Here is a 20344-nt window from a genome sequence, read left to right on the forward strand (position 1 = left end):
AAAGTTTTAGAAGAAAATGTGGAACCATTTATCTATAAACATGGAGTGGAGAAGTGCTTTCTCAGCTGGACATAAATACACATGCCATAGACAAAATATATAACTTAAATTATAGAGTTTAACTTTAAAATGTCATAAAGTCATAAGAGAAACACAAATTGCAAAAAAAACTGCAATATAATTTTTAGGCAAAGAGCTAATGCTCTTATTTAAAAATTAAATAAGAGAAAATTAAAACAGTAGAAAAATGGGCCATGGACATAATCAAAATGTCACAAAAAAATCTATACGATTGGATTTTTTGCAGAAAATCATGAAATTTCCACTGTTCATTATGCTTAAAACAATAGGGTAGGACAGTGAAGATTTTCAAGCTACAGAAGAAAGTATAAAGTGTTGTCTACTTTTTTTGCCATTCTCTGCCACAGCCAGAGACACAGTGGGGTTTGCAGATTCTCCTTGCAGAGTTCACTTCCTCCTACTTCCTCATTTTTACTGCAAAGCGGTCTACCATCTGAAGCAGACCAGGCCACGGAATCTGGTGTAGGTTTTAATATTGGTGCAAATGATGATGCAGGTTCTGCATCATTTTGTTTGAACTTTAGTTATCAAAAAACCAACAGAGGGGACTTCCCTGGTGGGGCGGTGGTTGGGGGTCCACCTGCTGATGCGAGGGACGCGGGTTCGTGCCCCGGTCCGGGAGGATCCCACGTGCCGCAAAGCGGCTGGGCCCGTGAGCCATGGCTGCTGAGCCTGCGCGTCCAGAGCCTGTGCTCCGCGGTGGGAGAGGCCACAGCGGTGAGTGGCCCGCGTACCACAAAAAAAAAAGGAAAAAAAAAACCCAACAGAGGCACAAAGCACACAGACCAATCAAAAGCAGTCAGAGGTAAATGGATTCAGCTCTCCAGGGCTTTTCAACCTCCTCAGGGATGCACACCCCAAATTACGACCCTCATGGGAGGAACCCTCAGGCTCAGGGAGTGTGGAATCTTGGTCTTGCTGACCTTTAAACAATTAGCTCCGTGCAGAGGCCACGTCCAAACCAGAAAGTCTGCTTACTGTAATTAAGAGTGTTTTTTTTGAGTCACGATGTGTTCTTCCCTATGGTATGAGGCCTTCAGCAGTCTTGGCCCTGACCTGGGCACCATCCTCACCTGCCTTGTGTGTCAGCAGTGGTCCACGGAGATTGCAGAGACCACAGTGCCTGCCACGAAGGAGCGGGAGTGAGTGGGATCCATGGGACCAGCGTAGCCCATGACGGAGCCTGACAGGCACCTTGCCTTCCAGGAGGGAAAACTTCAAAGGGAGCTTCTTCCACGCCTGTGTGCAGACATGGTCACCTCCCCTTCTAGACCAGAAGGATTTGTTTTTTTATCTCTCCCTGAACAGAGGAGGGAAATTAAATCTCATTTCTTGTGAGTACACAGCAGTTCTTTTCTCAGCATAGGTGTTAAATCTTTGCTGGTTGAATAGTGGATATTTGGAGCATTAATCCACAAAAAGAAATACACCAGGACCATTTCATGTCTCCACCAAGAGCCACTGGTTCTCAGTTTCTGGCCTGTATTATAATTTTCTTGTGAACATAACTGCCACTCAAAACCTTCTTTATTACATTGACACATTCTAAACAAAAAATTTTAACAAGAAGCCAACTAGAAATATGGCTTCAATTTAGGATATTCTCGTGGCTGCATATGATTTGGCAGGCCTGATAATGAACAATTAAAGAAAATCATGAGTATTTTCTGGAAGAAGTGTCTAGATGCTATCCTAGCCATTTTCTAGATCCTTCAGATTAATGGATATTTACAGCTTATAACCACTAGATTTATAAAAGAGAGTACTGAGTATGAACTATGGATTCCTATTGTTTATTCCTAAATCAATACCCATAAAGCACTGAAATAGTTGGCACATCTTGCTGCCCTTGAATTGACGATATTGTTCACAGCTCTGTAAAAACATGGCGCTTTTTGACATTTGTAGAAATAGCAATTACCCATACTAAGAAACACAGAAAAGCCCCAATCAGCCTGTCTGACTTTAAAAGTGTCCAGTGACATGATCAAAATTGCTTCAGAAACACAGTTACTCAAGTGAATAACTATTAAGTAATGAACCATGGGAGGAGAATCCATCTTTACTGAACCAAGTAGGAGTTAAACACAAGGCCGGCATCACTGCAACAAAGCAGAGCATATGTTTACCTTAAAACAAGACAAAATAAACAAAAATGAAGGTTTTCAGCATTTTACCTTATTTCTCCATTTTGTCCCTTCCTGAGACAAAATTTAACATGAAGAAAGCAACCACATAGCTGGGGAAACAAATATGACATGTTTCATCCTCAAGGCCTGGTCTGATCCTCTGCGGTAGAGTTGCTGTCAATTAATGTAGATGCTTGGAGCCCAGAGGTTGTTACCCAAGGGATAAAAATACCTGCCCAAGCCCCATAGTTCAAGCTCTGCTGCCGACGTACAAGGCGGTTTTGGCCATTTCACTTACCTGTTCTCTAATCTACTCTCCTAATCTGCAGAAAGGATCTAGATTATTCCCCTCTAATTCATTCTTCTGGTCTTAAGAAGGGACTTAAAATCCTCCTCAGCCTTACAGGTATATGGCTCAACTTTAATGAAAACAAAAGAAATTAAGATAAAAATCACTGCTGTATGAACACCTTGACTGTTATCATTTTTAAGTCCCGGTAGACCCAGCTGTTTTGAAAACAGATTGTAATTAGATATTTTAAGGGCTTCAGAATATGCTATCAATACTTTGTACCCTAATATGTTTACCTTCTGCCCTCTCTCTGTGTGTGTGTCTGCCTCTCTCTCTCTCTCTCTCTCTCTCTCTCTCTCTCTCTCTCTCTCTCTCTCTCTCTCTCTCTCTCTATCTATCTATCTCTTTCAGCAAATTGCAACTGTGAGGCTCACACCTGCTTTATCAGCCCCTGCGGGGGGTTCACCAAGAGAGATCTTCCCAATAAATCCTACAGAGACAGGGCTTTACCTCACAGCCTGTTCGTTGGGGACCCCAACTCACACAGGATTTACCCCTAAGAAGGTGATAAGGCCACTTCCCGTGACAGGTAGATTCTTAAGCAGCACTGTGTCAGCAAAGAACAATGGGGAAATGAGTTGGGGGTAAACAACAAATGTCTGACATTTTTCTAAAAACTAATTGGCTTTATCTCTTACAAAGTTAAACCCCACTGCCTTAAAAAAACAAACTTTAATCACAATATTAAAGACATTTAGTGACAGGTAATGGTCATCAGGTCTTGTGAGAACTATTGTAATCATAGGTCAGGGCTGGAAACTTTGCAGAGATTTATTGTTACTACTGCTCTAAGTCATAATCCATTTTATATAGTTGGAAATATAATCCCACTTTTGACAGATGTAGTAACAAAGTTACACTGTTTGGGTGATTTGTCAAGGGGTGTGTGTAGGATCAGAGGGTGTCAAGGTCACAGGTAAACCTAGAGTTGCTCACCTGTGTACCTGTGCTGTCTAATAAGGCAGCCACTACCTGGTGAGCTCTAGAAACATGGCTGGTCCAAACTGAATGTGATCGTAAGTATAAAATACACATTGGATTTTGAGGATTTAGTGCAAATATTAGAAAGTAAGCTATCTCAGAAGGTTTTCTGGCCATTTGTTGAAATGCTCTATTTTGGATATATTGGGTTAAATAAACTTTATCATTAAAACTCATTTCACCCATTTGTCTTTTTCCCTTTCTTTCATGTGGCTAATAGAAAATTTTAAATTACATGCATGGCTTTCCTTTGCAGCTTGTATTTTTTCTGGAGGAAGGTGCTGTGTTATACGTTTATCTCGTATGCCTAAGAACTTTTACCTCCTGTTTAACACACACACACACACACACACACACACACACACACACACACCCCTCTTCAGAATTAGTCATCAAGAGAAAATTATACATATTTTGTTTCTTCTTCAGGCTGAAATGTCAGGTGCCAAATCCCTGGTGTATTTAATTTGTCTACAATTAGAATTGAAATGTTCCTTTTAATCACAACCAAAAAGACATCTTTGTAATCGGTTACCTCAATTACCATTGTTAGGATGATGTAATTTGGCATGAACTCAAGAAATTAAGATTTAGCAACTTCCAATCTTTCCCCCTTGAATGAAACAAATACAATGAATAAATCAAATAACCCCCAAATTCTACATTTAACAAAAAGTCCAAACCTACTGTTTTTCCCCATTATTGAATTGATGTCTTTAGTGACAGTAGCAGGAAAGATAAAACAATAATTTAGGTTTGAGATTTCACCTTTTTTTAACTGATGGAAGCAAGTACTGGATTTATGTAATATGATGAAAGTATAGGACAGAAAGAAAATGACACAAAACAAAATAAAATATAAAATATTCCAAAACGCAATTGAATTGCCTTAACCTCTGATAATCAAGTAACTGGAATATTTGAGTTGCTATCTGATTATATTTAAGGATTTAAACTTGAATTCCTGATGCTCACAGAATACATTTTCCTGCCATCTTTCATGTCACCAGCATTCTGAGAGCTGAGCTGGCAATTGACTGAGTACAGTGCCTGTTTAATAATAGCTCATTTGTCAAAGAAGATGGCTCGTTCACTCTCACAGGCTGATGAACTTGATTTAATTTAGCTCCTTAAATTGCCTCATATTGTGAATTTCAATATGCATGTGTAAAGGCTTCCTTTCTAGTGAATTTTTCTGTAGAAATCATTGTTGCCATTATATTTGGGGGTATATTCTCTTCATTTTTCATTCTCAAAGGTGCTGAATTTGTGCTCACTTAAAATTACATGATTAATGACACTGTTAGTGCCATGATAAAATTTGAAAAGAATAAGCACAAACCACTTAACTAAAACAAATAAGACTTTTTTTGGTTAATTAACAGTGACATATTAAGGTCATAGGCTGCCCAGTTGCCAAATCACCCTTTATTTCCATCTGACTTAAAATTCTTTTTACCTGTTGCATTTATTATTAAGGAAATTAAACACACACACTTATACATATTTTTTTTCTTTTCTTGAGAACTCATAATTTGAGATTTATGTCCACTAAGTTAATAATGTACAATGAACTTTAAAAGTCACAACATTCCCTTTCCTCATAAAAATATAATTCCATGTCATATCAAAAGACATATTATTGTTCATAAAAATTGCAGTTAGTTTCCTATTCTAGATCTCCAGAATCTTGACAAAGATTCTGAAGGAGGTGGAGGCAAGGGACATATTCTTTCTTTAAAAATTTGTATTTGTTTAGTTGATTTACAAAGTTGTGTTAGTTTCAAGTGTACAGCAAAGTGATCCAGATATAGATAGATAGATAGATGATAGACAGATTCTTTTTAAGATTCTCTTCTATGATAGGTTATTACAAGATATTGTTTATAGTTTCCTGTGCTATACATAGGTCCTTGTTGGTTATCTATTTTATATATAGTAGCGTATATCTGTTAAGGGGCATATTCTAATCAACTGTATGTTCTTTCCCTATGAATTTGCTGGGAATGCAAAAATAATTCAAAGGACACATTATACTATCTTATTAAGTCAACAGAAACAACCTGGACACATGCATCCCTTTGCATGTATAATTCTATTGCCCTCATTGATTCATTGCAGGAAATAATTTGGGAATATTGGGGAAGAGCAAAATCTGACACATATGCTCTCTGATCGGTCACTGGTTGAGGTGAGAACGCATTGTGTGCATTAATTGTCCTGCAGATCCCTGGGCAGATATACAAGGCTAATCACAGAACTTCAGATTACAGAGAGTTCACTTTAGTGATTTTGCACCTAATCTTTCTTTGCCTTTACCAGTATTCAACAAAGATATATTTCATTGCTATTCGTTTTGAACTTTCATAGACACTGTTAGCCTGCTTGCATCCATGAATTATCCAAATGGCAAACGACTCAGATTCTTGCTGTATGAAACCCTTGCCTTTTTCTATAATGTTCCAAATACATTTTTTTACTTAACACATTTGACTCAAACAAGTACAATTACAATCTGATGCAAACACTCTTTTTATGACTAGATTATGTATCGGTTATTTGATTTATTCAACAGACGCAGAGTGGGACAGATATCCTGTGGTTCAGAAGCAGAAGACGCTCTGAGGCTGACACCCAGAATCCGGATAATGTCCTTTTAATTAAATGGACTAATATATTTTTTCCTTCTTCTTTCACACTTAATAAAAAAGTCAAATTCAGTAGGATATAACTGAATCAAACATATGGTTTATCTAACAGGTGTGTTCTTTTGGTGTAGCCTAATACTACAAAGTAAAGCTCACTGTATTGTTTATGAAATTCTAATTCCATCTAGAACTTTCCAAGTGCGTTCAGGAAAAAGTCATGTTTTCCTACCTAAATTATTAGGAAAATTTAGGACAAGGAAAATGATGTATCATTTCTTTAACTTATGCATGAAAACTTTGACCACTGCATGGATACATGTTTAATAATGTCTGTTTGAAATCAAAGCTATTATTCAAACAAGGTATTCAATGAGTTGAAACTTATTCTGCATTCATATTGTAAAATATCTTTCCATTGGTCCTTATCTTTTAAAGAAATGGTAACCATATTGACCATCGCAATGTTTATCTTTTAAAGAAAAATATTTTAAAGAAAATTGTCTTTCTTCATTATCCCATCATAGGTTTGCAAAAGATTCTAAATAAATCTTCATGTAGTAGTTTTCCACTTTATCCACCCCCCCCACAACCCAGCTTTTGAATTTTTTAATTCATGGGTGATCAGAAGAAAACTAAAATCTCATTTTTTATTTGTTTACAATTAAATCATCCAAATGTATTTTTAGGAGAGCTATTTGATGTTCAGAAAACCTCATAAGCCCCTTATAATGTTTTTCTTTGAAGAAGGAATTTGGCTTTTACCAAGGATAAACAAAATTCAAACCCCAATATCTTTCAAGTTCAGTTGGAAAGACTCAAAACAATATTATGATAAATTATTTTTTGAAAAGATATTTACTTACCCTTCATATAGAAATGACTCTACAGTAGGATACTTGGGTATTTTCTTTCAAATGGAGAATACATCATATGCTTCCTTTTTAATTAATTTTCAGAAAGATATGAAGTCTAGAAAAGGAAAATAAAAAGAAATAGGATGCAGGGTGTTTTTCAAACATTAAAAGACAAAATATCTTATTTCATTGTGCCAAATATCCATTTCTGCTTCAGTTTTACTCCTTTCTGTTTCTTCATGTTCTGTGTCTACCAGGCTCAAAACCAGAAGCACTGAGGCAGACACAAGTAAGGACCTGAAAAAATCCTCCTCCTATCCCAGTCTCAGTTTTGTTTTAACATGATCTTATGGAAAACATGCAAGACCAAGATATTAGTGGAATCCTAACACTAGTTATTTTATATTAATCAATTTTCAGTTATTTTTACTTATTCATTCCTTTTTGAGGCCAAATTCATATACTGTAAAATTCACCCTTTTAAGCATATGATTCAGTGGATTTTAATATATTCACCAAGTTGTGCAATCACTACCACTCTCAAATTCAAGATCATTTTCATCACCTGAAACAGAAACTGCAAGCCCACTGGCAGTAAGTCAAGCCCTGTTCACCTTCCTTCCCAGTACCAGGCAATCAATAATATATTTTCTATCTTCATAAATTTGCCTACTCTGGATATTTCATAAAAATGGAATCAAACAATGCATAACTATTGTCCACTTTTTTCACTTAACATAACATTTTCAAGGCTTATCCATGTTGTAGCTTGTATGAGTACTTCATTCCTTTTTAGGGTTGCATAATATTCCATCATATTGACACACCACCTTCTGATTTTCCATTCACCCACTGATGAATGCTAGTGCTGTTTTTACTCTTTGGTGATTATGAATAATGCTGCAATGGACGTGTTTGTACAGGTTTTTGTGTGGACTTATATTTTCAATTCTGTGGGTTAAGTCATAGGACAACTCTGTTTACTATTTTGTTAAATAGACAAAATGTTTTCCAGTACAGTTACTATTCCAAGATTTTAATGCACTGTAGCAATTTTATATCCTTCTAAATATCAATGCCAAATTTTGCCCATATATTTGATAAGCAAAATTATCATATTAAATTCTTCAAAGCCTTTCTTCCATCTTTTAAAATGTCACTGATATCAGCAATTTTTAAAGGTAAGAATTTTCTTGAATTAGATTAGATTGTAAAAATTATCTTTATTTTCTGGGACAGTAGTCAGGTGAGGGTGAGTTTCAGTGACTATGTCATTTGTATTTATTGTCTATCAAATACTGTGAAGTTTTATCCCCAACAAACGATGTCTTTAGAAATATACACACTTCTGCAAAAGTATCTTCTTGGCAACAATTTCAAAGTGAATTATTTTGCTATAATCATTCATTCAGGATAAACCAATAAAAAATTCAGCCCATTTTCCATAATGAGCACAATTCATGAAGACCATAAAAAAGTATGTGTCAAAAAATTAGCATTGTGTCATTGACACCAATGTGAAATAGCATATAACTAATGAAACGAGTGACATGAAACTAATGAAATATCAAGGAGAATTAATATGATGCCCTTCCTATTTCTAAAAGCATTTAGGGAAAAAAGGCCCCAACTCTAATGAATTGTACAGGGTGATTATCTTCAGCTTGTAATTCTAAAACAATCATTGATCATGGGCAAGAAATTTGCTAAAAGCCTTCCTTTTCTGAAGTTAAGAACCTCCCTGCCTGCAGTGACTTTGAAATAGATGACATGTCAGCTGCCAGTTATGCTAATTTCAGAGCAGAAACCAACCAGTGTGTATTACTGAGCTGCCTTCTGATGTTAGTTCCACATTGCATTGTCAATTTTTCAGCCTTTGTTCTGATTTGTGATTTAATGAGAAACATTAAGACTGTCTCTGTCTCTCTCTTTTTCTCTCTCTGTCGGTCCCCCCCATGCATCTCTCTGTCAGTCTCTTTGTTTATCTATCTATCATCTATCTATCATCTACCTATCATCTATCTATATCTCTGTTTCTTTCTCTCTCCAAGTCTTTCTCCATAACATGTCATTATGAAATTAATGTATTAATTCCTCAAAAGAAATTGCCATTCCTGACAATTTCATACCTGTTCTTTTATAAAAACTATTTTCACATCATTTTTCTATAAGAATGACTACATTGGATAAGTGAGTTTACAGGTTGAAAAAAAGCAGAATATGGTTTGAAGTAGACTGCTTTAGGAATCTAACCAGGCTCTTAAATGAAAAAAAAAAAAAAAAAAAAAAGTCTTTGGCTCCTTATTTATATGAAGACCAAACTGATTTTCTTGCTTCTATATTTTTTAATAAAAATTTACATCACTTTTATTACAATCATGAACTCTTCTAATTAAAAGCAGTTTTATTTATCTTCACTTGGGAAAGCATCTATCACTTATTTACTCACCTATTTTAACCTTTCTTCCTTTTTCATTTTTTACATATTTTAGTTTTGCACAGAAAATACCAATATTGTTTTTGTGTCTGAGTAGTGTGTTTGTGACCAATTTGCACATAAGTTGAGTTAATTTCCTCTTTGCAGTTTCTGTATCACTTCCAGCTTCTCTACTTCTATATTGGGATAGGTTTCAACAGGAACCAATAACTGAGATTATGAAACAGTAATAGATTGATTAGCAACTCCCTGCTGATAATAATACTAATAATCTAGTAATCTCAGGGGAATACAAGGAAGCTATTTTTATTGTTCATTGCTGAGAAATTAGTGTCACCATTAACAAAATAATGACACATGAAACAGTTAGCTGACCTGGGGCAAGGGTGTCATGAGTTTAAGTTTAGATGTCTGTAGTCATTGCCATACATGGAAATGTTTCTTTATGGACACTTTCCTAATAAACACGAGGGTAACTCAGACAAAGTCATATCTCTTCAGGGTCAGCTCAGTCCAACATCACATTCAAAAGAAATAATATTCTAAATCCAACATCCTTGAAAAATAATTTACTGTACATCTTCGCAAAGTGGTGAATCAGGGTGTGACATAGTCATTCACACATCCAAAATTTCCAAAATTTTTCTTCAGACATCTCTCACTCTCCCCGTTTGAAACAGAAGTGTGAAATTTAACAGCTGCTGTTAAAATTTTCTCCCCCCCACTTCTGGTTTCTTTGCTTTAAAAATGCTGTGTTTTCTTGTTCTCTCTCGACACACCTGCCTCCACACCACTCACAAACGGCTCCTGCTCTGGCAAGTGACACCCCATCTCACTGGTGTCTGGGAACTGTCTTCTGCTCTTGCTTAGATGGATTTTCTCATGGGCACAGCTGTGCTGGAAAATTTTGCACCTTCTATCACATCACTTTTCCCCAAGGAAAACTATCTATTGTAAAATTCTCTCAGAAAGTTGGGTAAGAAGAAGACAAAAGACAGTGTTACTTGTGATAATTGTGACACTTCCAACTAACAATGCATGTGCCCTTTTCTTTTCCTTCTCCTATTGCTTGGGCACTATGCTACTGACACCCCTGCGACCTGGTGGGCATGAGTCAGCATTTCTTTCAGTGCTCCTGGAAGTCGCTATTCTATAACTGTTCTGGGAGTGAACACCTTCCCGTGCCCTCAATCTCCTATACTTCTCTTCCTGTGTCTTTCACTGGCTCACTCTAAAACTGACACAATACTGGTTTTGTCTACTTTTGTGATTGCTACACAGCTCTTCCTGCAAATCAAACTTTTCCAGATCTTTTTAACAAGCAGACAATACCTAGGACAAGAGAATAGCCCAGTCACCAGGGGCCTGGCATCTACTGCAAGAGCAGGGGAAAGCCTGCCAACCACTTCCCTCCTCTGCCCAGTAAGAACCTGAAGTTTTAAAGCAATGGAATGGCTATAGCTTTTATATTAAAAACTAATTTCCTTATTGTGACTTCACAAAATAATTTGTTAGATGTGCTCAGTGTAGGGAGGTAATGTAAGGCATAAGTTTCATTTTTTAATATGATGGATCTGGTTGACTGTGCATTCTCCTCCAAAAATGCAATTATCATCTCATGGTATTCTACACAATTTCTGTTTTCCTTGGATGGTATTTCAAGAATCATAAAACATATGGTGAAATGGCTGCACCAAACACTCCCTTCTTGTATGATTGTCAGCAAATAACCTAATTCTACTCATGATACTTCTAAATGATATTCCTATTCTAAATGAATAGGATGAGAGCTATTCATTTGGAACTTAATTGCCAAATTATTAAACTTTATTAAAATGTATTATTCTTGAGCCAAAATTAGCACTTTTCTGGAATTTGAGAGGATTTCAATGAACTGGTCTACTGGAAAGTCTGGCCACTTTACCACTCAGGATAAAATCCAGTGTTTCTTGGTCAAAGAGCATGGAGGAATACCTACAGATACATCTACATAATATCTACAGAAAGCACACTGTGGTTGTATTTGTTTGAAATGGCAGCTCTCTCTCTCTCTCTTTCTGTTTTAAATAATGTACATCCATCATTTTCAAGCTAATTGCTGTGACTTGGTTAATCCGTAATGTATGGTGTAATCTTGCATATTTTCATCATGTTTTATCAATTTTCATTAACCACTCCTTAAACATGCACATGTAATGCAAAATTATTCATCCTCCTTATCTCGTTATTAAAGCCATTTTAACGTTATCTCTCCAAAATGTCTTTGGACATGATGTTTACTTGTGTTTCACTGATGTCTTTTTCTAGGAAAAGTTGGGGAATGTGGATTTTGCTATGTGGAAACTTTCGTTCCTCCTTAGTGGGCTGCCATTTAGAAAGTGTGAAATCACTGTTTTGGAAAGTGGTCGATTAATAGTGTTAAGAGGTAAACTGAGGCATACTAAATTTTTTTTAAGAGTTTGAGCATGCATCAATTCAAATTGGGCAGCACCAAACCAAAGGTGTTTAGAAACTCTCCATAGGAAGAAGCTGGAGGAAGGTTTTTATACAGAAGACACTAAAGCAAAGCAAAGCAATTATTATAGCCTAAGTGATTGCCTTATTTGGAAAACCTTAGCTGGAGTTTGTGACTAGTTGCATAATAGGGAGGAACAAATCTGACTCCATATTAGATCTGTTTCTTTTACTTTAACCTTTGTATTCTATTGCTGTTGCAACAAGAATGCTGCCTATACCTTGAATTATACAGGGTAGCCCATTCTCAAGTCTCTGACCTTTAAAGGTATAACACTTATCCATTCATACAGAGATAAAAGTTGCAGAAAAGAGAATAACTGTTGTCTTGTTGGTTTATAGGAACATTGTGACCTGACCTACGTGGACAGCTGCAAGAACAAAGGATTCTGCACCAAGAAGTTTGCAGCTACCAACCACACCCCCTCCCCTTTTAGTATAAAGGAAGCTTAAACTGTAACTCAGGTAAGATGGTTCTTTGGGACATGAGTCCACCATCTTCTCAGTCAGCTGGCTTTCTAAATAAAGTCGCTATTCCTTGCCCCAACAACTCCTCTCTCGACTTATTGGCCTGTCATGTGGTGAGCAGTACAAACTTGGACTCGGTAACAGTTGTCCTTAGGTTTCACTTTCTCGGATTCTAGTGCATTACTCTGGCTTCGGTTTTGGTTGGTCATGTAGGCTACTGAGACATTAGATCCACCTCAGTCCAATGGTCTTATTCAGTTATTTTCACACCAGTCATAGGGATGGTGGTGGTAACAGAGTAGTAAAAATAACAATAAAATACTCTAAATAAGCTTAGAGGTACCTGCCAATTAGTTTCTTAGCTCCTCTTATTTGTACAGTAAAGTTTTCTAGGCAATGGGCTTTATTGTTGGAAATAGTTGAGACTGTGCCTTTCTAATTGGCAAAGTGAAGGATAGGTTTTTATTTGTTCTTTCTCTCTTTCTTCCTCTCTCTCTTTCCACCTCACTTGATGGGGGAACATTACTACAAAACCCTCCTCTTGTAAAAGTAGCATAACTTTCATTTTGAGATTGCATAATTGATTTTTATTTCACCATTCCTGTTTAGCACACAATGTTAACAATTGCATTTGGTGGAAGATTTCCCAAAGCTTTAGTAACCACAGGGGAAAAAAAGTGACTCTTCAGTACTGATAAACAAGAAAATACGTCCTAGAAACTTCTATGTAAAGCAGGATCACAGGTCATTGCCTAGAAAATTAAACAGAATATTCCCTTTTCTTTATCCAACTGGACATTACTACATCTTCACGTCATACTAGATGAAGTGATGGCTGAAATTGCACTTCCTTTGAAGCGTAATACACTTTCTTTTAAAGAGAAGTAGTTGAGTTTGAGAGTTTTGTTTGAGTCAGCACATCTGTAATCAAAGCCGAGCTTCTGCTGAATGTGATTTTGGTCTTCATGATGATAATTTATGGAACAGGAGAACCACACAGGCCTTTGAAAAAGAAGGATGGAAGGAGATAGTGAAAACGTGTGGTTTTGAGAACTAACGCTGGCTCCAGGTCACTTACAGGACGTGGCTGGCTCAGAAGACAGAGCTGAGTGCTGAGTGTGTTTGGGGACATGGTAGCAAAGAGAAGCTGCTAAAGATTTTTAAAGATTCCTTATCCAATAGAGCAAATTCTTAAAATTTCCATGTTGGTACTATACGGTTTTGATGAAACAAGCAGATGTACTGAAAACACTCTGAAGGCCAACTCCTTCACTTTCCAGTTGAGATCCTGATGTTTCTGCTTGGAACCTCTCTGAGCCTCAGCTTTCTTATCTGTAAAATGTAGATAATTTCAGTAAAGCATAAAGTTCCTGTGATTACTAGATGGATAAATGCACGAATGTGCATCTAGCATCAAGCCTGGCATTTGGTAATTGTAATTTTAGCTTTAATTCTTACTGATCAATGAAATTATTCTTCAGAGTGGACAGCATGACATCCTTAGCACTAAGACAACTACATACATTTGGACTCTGATTAGGGACCTGTCCCAAAGCTTCACATTGTTTCAAATAGCCCATTTTTGAGGTCTGTGTAAACAGGAAGCTTTCTGGATATTTGTTTTCCTAACGAGATTCATTTACTGGAAATGAGGGGTAGGCTGCAGGGAGGGCTCAACATCAGCTCTGAGCCTGGGGGTGCTTCTCATTGTCAGAGGACAATCTTACAGTGACTTTGCAATGAGAAATGAGAAATGATGAGAACGATGGTTCAGTAAGTGTATGTTCATATTCTTCTCTTCCTACACCTCTCAGAAATAAATCAAAAGTATCACAATCAAAAGAGGAACAAACATCTAAAGTGGAGTGTGACTTTGCTACACCATGTGGAACCAACTAAATAAAATCAAGATCAATCTTTAAGAAACGTGTTTGCCAAACAGAATCCAACAGCACATTAAAAGGATCATTCACCATGATCAAGTGGGGTTTATCCCAGGAATGCAAAGACTCTTCAATATATGCAAATCAATCAACGTGATAAACCATATTAACAAATTGAAGGATAAAAACCATATGTTCATCTCAATCGATGTAGAGAAAGCTTTCAACAAAATTCAACACCCGTTTATGATAAAAACCCTCCAGAAAGTAGGCATAGAAGGAACTTTCCTCAACATAATAAAGGCCATATATAACAAACCCACAGCCAACATCACCCTCACTGGTGAAAAACTGAAGCCATTTCCACTAAGATCAGGAACAAGACAACGTTGCCCACTCTCACCACTATTATTCAACATAGTTTTGGAAGTTTTAGCCATAGCAATCAGAGAAGAAAAAGAAATAAAAGGATTCCAAATTGGAAAAGAAGAAGTAAAGCTGTCACTGTTTGCAGATGACATGATACTATACATAAAGAATCCTTAACATGTTACCAGAAAACTACGAGAGCTAATCAATGAATTTGGTAAAGTAGCAAGATACAAAATTAATGCACAGAAATCTCTTGCATTCCTATACACTAATGATAAAAGATCTGAAAGTGAAATTAAGAAAACACTCCCATTTACCACTGCAACAAAAAGAATAAAATATCTAGGAATAAACCTACCTAAGGAGACAAAAGACCTGTATGCAGAAAAGTATAAGACATTGATGAAAGAAGTTAAAGATGATACAAATAGATGGAGAGATATACCATGTTCTTGGATTGGAAGAATCAACATTGTGAAAATGACTGTACTACTCAAAGCAATTTACAGATTCAATGCAATCCCTATCAAACTACCACTGGCATTTTTCAAAGAACTAGAACAAAAAATTTCACAATTTGTATGGAAACACAAAAGACCCCGACTAGCCAAAGCAATCTTGAGAAAGAAAAACGGACCTGGAGGAATCAGGCTCCCTGACTTCAGACTATACTACAAACAGTATGGTACTGGCACAAAAACAGAAATATAGGTCAATGGAACAGGATAGAAAGCCCAGAGATAAACCCACGCACATATGGTCACCTTATCGTTGATAAAGGAGGCAAGAATATACAGTGGAGAAAAGACAGCCTGTTCAATAAGTGCTGCTGGGAAAACTGGACAGGTACATGTAAAAGAATGAAATTAGAGCACTCCCTAACACCATACACAAACATAAACTCAAAATGGATTAAAGACCTAAATTTAAGGCCAAACACCATCAAACTCTTAGAGGAAAACATAGGCAGAACACTCTATGACATAAATCACAGCAAGATCCTTTTTGACCCACCTCCTAGAGAAATGGAAATAAAAACAAAAATAAACAAATGGGAACTAAAGAAGCTTAAAAGCTTTTGCACAGCAAAGGAAACCATAAACAAGACAAAAAGACAACCCTCTGAATGGGAGAAAATATTTGCAAATGAAGCAACTGACAAAGGATTAATCTCCAAAACATACAAGCAGCTCATGCAGCTCAATATTTAAAAAACAAAAACCCAATCCCAAAATGGGCAGAAGACCTAAATAGGCATTTCTCCAAAGAAGATATACAGATTGCCAACAAACACATGAAAGAATGCTCAACATCATTAATCATTAGAGAAATGCAAATCAAAACTACAATGAGATATAATCTCACACCAGTCATAATGGCCATCATCAAAAAATCTACAAACAATAAATACTGGATAAGGTGTGGAGAAAAGGGAACCCTCTTGCACTGTTGGTGGGAATGTAAATTGATACAGCCACTATGGAGAACAGTATGGAGGTTCCTTAAAAAACTACAAACAGAACTACCGTACAACCCAGCAATCCCACTACTGGGCATATACCCTGAGAAAACCATAATTCAAAAAGAGTCATGTACCACAATATTCATTGCAGCTCTATTTACAATAGCCAGGACATGGAAGCAACCTAAATGTCCATTGACAGACGAATGGATAAAGAAGATGTAGCACATATATACAATGGAATATTACTCAGCCATAAAAAGTAATGAAATTGAGTTATTTTTATTGAGGTGGATGGACCTAGAGGCTGTCATACAGAGTGAAGTAAGTCAGAAAGAGAAAAACAAATACTATAGGCTAACACATATATATGGAATCTAAAAAAAGAAAAAAAATTGGTCAGAAGAACCTAGGTGCAAGATGGGAATAAAGATGCAGACCTACTAGAGAATGGACCTGAGGATACAGGGAGCGGGAAGGGTAAGCTGGGACAAAGTGAGAGAGTGACATGGACATATATACACTACCAAACGTAAAACAGATAGCTGGTGGGAAGCAGCCACATAACAAATGGACATCAATTCCGTGTTTTGTGACCACCTAGAGGGGTGGGATAGGGAGGGTGGGAGGGAGGGAAATGCAAGAGGGAAGAGATATGGGAACATATGTATATGTATAAATGATTCACTTTGTATTAAAGCAGAAACTAATACACCATTGTAAAGCAGTTATACTGTAATGAAGATGTAAAAAAAAAAAAAAAAAGAAGGAATAGAAAATGTACACGGAATAAAAAAGTAAATCAACACATAAGAGGGTCACAGTGTAATGTGATAGGATAACCTCTGTATTGGACATCAGAATATCTGGGTTTAATTAAGACCTTCACCATTTCTTTTGCAAGTGACATTTCTTCACTACTCTTTAAGTAGTTTTTTCCTCACTTAAAAATGGGAATCGCCCATCTGGTAGATTACTTTGAAGATTTGATGTAATAATATTTTTAAAAATCCCTATCACATCCTGGCTGTTCAATAAATATTTATTTCCACCACAAAAAAAAAAAAAAAAAGAACCATGCTCGGAAGAACCTAAATATGGGACTGCTATGTGTCCAAGCCATGCCTGTGTTCCCTCAAATTATATCAATGGGCTGGATGGGATGGGTTTGGACTTCACAGGGGTGTGTGTGTGCGCGCGCATGCGCGCGCTCATGAGTGTGCATTGGGCAAAGGGGGTGTAGGTGTGAACTTTGTCTTGTATCCTCTCTTTTTCTTATAAATTTATTTATTTTATTTTTATTTATCTTTGGCTGCTTTGGGTCTTTGTTGCTGCACACAGGCTTTCTCTAGTTTCGGCGAGTGGGGGCTACTCTTCATTGCAGTGCACGGGCTTCTCATTGCGGTGGCTTCTCTTGTTGCGGAGCATGAGCTCTAGGCACTCAGGCTTCAGTTGTTGTGGCACACAGGCTTGGTAGTTGTGGATCACAGGCTCTAGAGCACAGGCTCATTAGTTGTGGCACACAGGCTTAGTTGCTCCACAGCATGTGGGATCTTCCCAGATCAGGGCTCGAACCCATGTCCCCTGCATTGGCAGGCGGATTCTTAACCACTGTGCTACCAGGGAAGCCCCATGTCTTGCATCCTCTCTTACAGGTGCCGGCCCAGTCCTGCGAGGGAAGAGAGGGGAACTTTCCTGCCAATGAAGGAGGTTGAGAAGCGGAAGTTATAAATTAACCAAGACAAAAAGAAATAAGCATAGAACCAGAGCAAACCAACAACTACAAGGTATGACACCCAGATGCACGTGCAAATCTGTGCAATGAGTTTGAAACTCTTACAGGGTGGTTGATTTCCTAGGTCCTCCTAGGAAAGGGCAATTGCTAGAATTGTACTAAGACGTCTAAATTGACGTCTATCGTGACAAGAGAAATAGAGAAGTTGTCCTTCTCATGTAACCATCATGGAGAGTTTAGTGGACACCTCTTTTCAAACTTTTTAGAAAAGGAAAATTCCCTAATTTTTAGAAACTCATTCATAACACAGAGAAAAAGAAATGCCATGAAATTATTTGTCTTGTGAAACCAAATTAACTGGTTCCTAAACTGAGGGTGGGAAGCAGTCTAACATGAAAGAAACCTAGAGACAAAACAGACAAATTGAACATGAGAGTACTGTAACAAAACATACCTCAGAAGTATATTAAAAGAATAATATACCCCCCAGATACTGTTCCTCCCAGGAATAAATTATTAATTTAATATTTGAAATTATATTATTTAGTTGCAATACTAATATGTTGAGGAAAAAAAGTGTAATACCACTTCAGAGTTGCCAAAGTCTTTGATAATATTTACCATCCATTCCTAAGAAAGGAAAAATAAATCAGTAAAATTTCATTAAAATGTATGTCAAACTAATATTCAGTATTATGTTTCATTGAATATCATTGGAAGGACCTCCAGTGAAATGAGAAACAAGGCAGGGATGCCGGCAATCATCTTCATGATTTAAAATAGTTTTGGGAAAGCAAACTCAAAAAATAAAATAGAAAAGATATGGAAAATAGGCACCACTCTACATGCAATTTTCATTTGGGGGTAATCTGTGTATTCGTTTATTACATAAGCAAGCCCATGGTCTCGGCACAGTTTCAGGGATCAATAGATAAAATAATAGAACAAAGCAGAGCTATGGACCTCAGAGAGCTATGGTCTAGTGGTGGAGAGAAACATCCATCAAAAAAGGGGCCCGATTGCCAACAAACCAATCATGGGACTTGTCAGATCTGATCATGGAGACAGCAGCCCAGATTTAATCATCCTCTTTCCATTCTCTGGATCTTTCCAGCCTTAGGGGAAACTGAAGAAATGCAGAGAAGAGAGATGGGAGAGAAAATGAGTAAGGAGAGAAAGAAATGCCATGGTGCTGTTATTTAAAACAAAGGAGGCAGCTCTGGGGAGAAAGAGGGCAGGAAGGTGCCTGGATGGCCCATAGTCACTCACGGGGAACAGTTTTAGCTACGCTGTCTGCTGAGCTCACTGAGGCCCTGGTGGATGGTCAGACCTGGGCTTGAAAGTAAGACACACCCAGTCCTCAATGCGATGCTATAATAACCGTGTGCCTTATACACACGCGACTTCCAAGCTTCAGCTTCTTTATCTCGCAAGGTAATTTAGACTTAGGTTAGAGTAGGAAATCAATGCTTAAAAAACAAAGAAAACAATTGGCACAGAACGGGTACTCAGACATGCATAGAAGTCCTCTGTCACAGAAGCTGTGGCAGAGAAGAAAGGAGATGATGTTTACAAATAAGTTTGAGTCTAATAACTGTTTAACAGCCTTAAGTCAAAACAACCAAAATGTATAGGTCGCCATCTCAGGCATAAGAAAATCAGAGACAGATTACTGTGGCATTTCCAGGGAGGGACTGATGCTTCTCTCTGGGAAGGGTCCTAAAACTACTTTGGTCATGTATCACGTGACGTGCCCTGATGTCTGGGTAGGAAGGAGGCCTGGGCTGATGGTCTGAATCAGAGTGCCGTGCCTCAGTCCTTCAGTGTTAGGTTAATGTGATTAATTGATCAACTGAGAATTACAAAAAATATTTTGGGTAATCTTTGCAAATTTTTAACTTGCTAATCTTTTCTGTCTTACAATATTTAATGAATTGAATATATATATGCGCATATATATACATATTAAATGACATTAGCGTTCTTATTCTGAGACTTAGCTTTTAAAAATGTTTCATTACTCTAAGGAAAGATGAAGAAGTTATGGGTTATGGGGCATTTAACAGCCTTTAATTAACTCTAAATTATACAGTATTTTTTCTTTTTTCCTTTCGTCTTTGCTCAGTCACATAATTTCCACATCTACTCTTTCTCTCAGACATGAGTCTCAGTTGTCTAGAAACCTTATCTTCTCAACATTTAACTGTCATAAGCCAGCTAGCACACTAACTAGTTCTCTCTTTGGTGCACGGGAAGTGTTTAAATTTAAAGAAGAAAAGTATGTGCCTCTGTAATGTTAGAAAATAATTTCTTTGTATTCTCTTTAGCAACAGGCACTCCAGCTGTCCAGTGAGAGCTGCTTCCCTTACTCCCATCAGGGTGCTGATGTGAAGTGTGACCCTTCTCACTCTGCATTTGTGTTTCCCAG

At 37.2% G+C, this 20344-nt stretch overlaps 1 long non-coding RNA gene across 1 annotated transcript in view; it reads right to left on the reverse strand.

The window, feature by feature from the left end:
- Positions 1-2128: 2128 nt before the first annotated feature.
- Positions 2129-20344, reverse strand: part of LOC136793858 (uncharacterized) — a 186350-nt gene continuing 168134 nt past the window's right edge. The window contains exons 7-8 of the long non-coding RNA XR_010839877.1: positions 7055-7160; positions 2129-2210 (exon numbers count right to left, since the gene is read on the reverse strand). This is a non-coding gene — a long non-coding RNA (uncharacterized lncRNA). The remainder of the gene's footprint in view (positions 2211-7054; positions 7161-20344) is intronic.

Source organism: Kogia breviceps, chromosome 3 (genome assembly GCF_026419965.1).
Source record: "Kogia breviceps isolate mKogBre1 chromosome 3, mKogBre1 haplotype 1, whole genome shotgun sequence".
NCBI lineage: Eukaryota > Metazoa > Chordata > Mammalia > Artiodactyla > Physeteridae > Kogia > Kogia breviceps.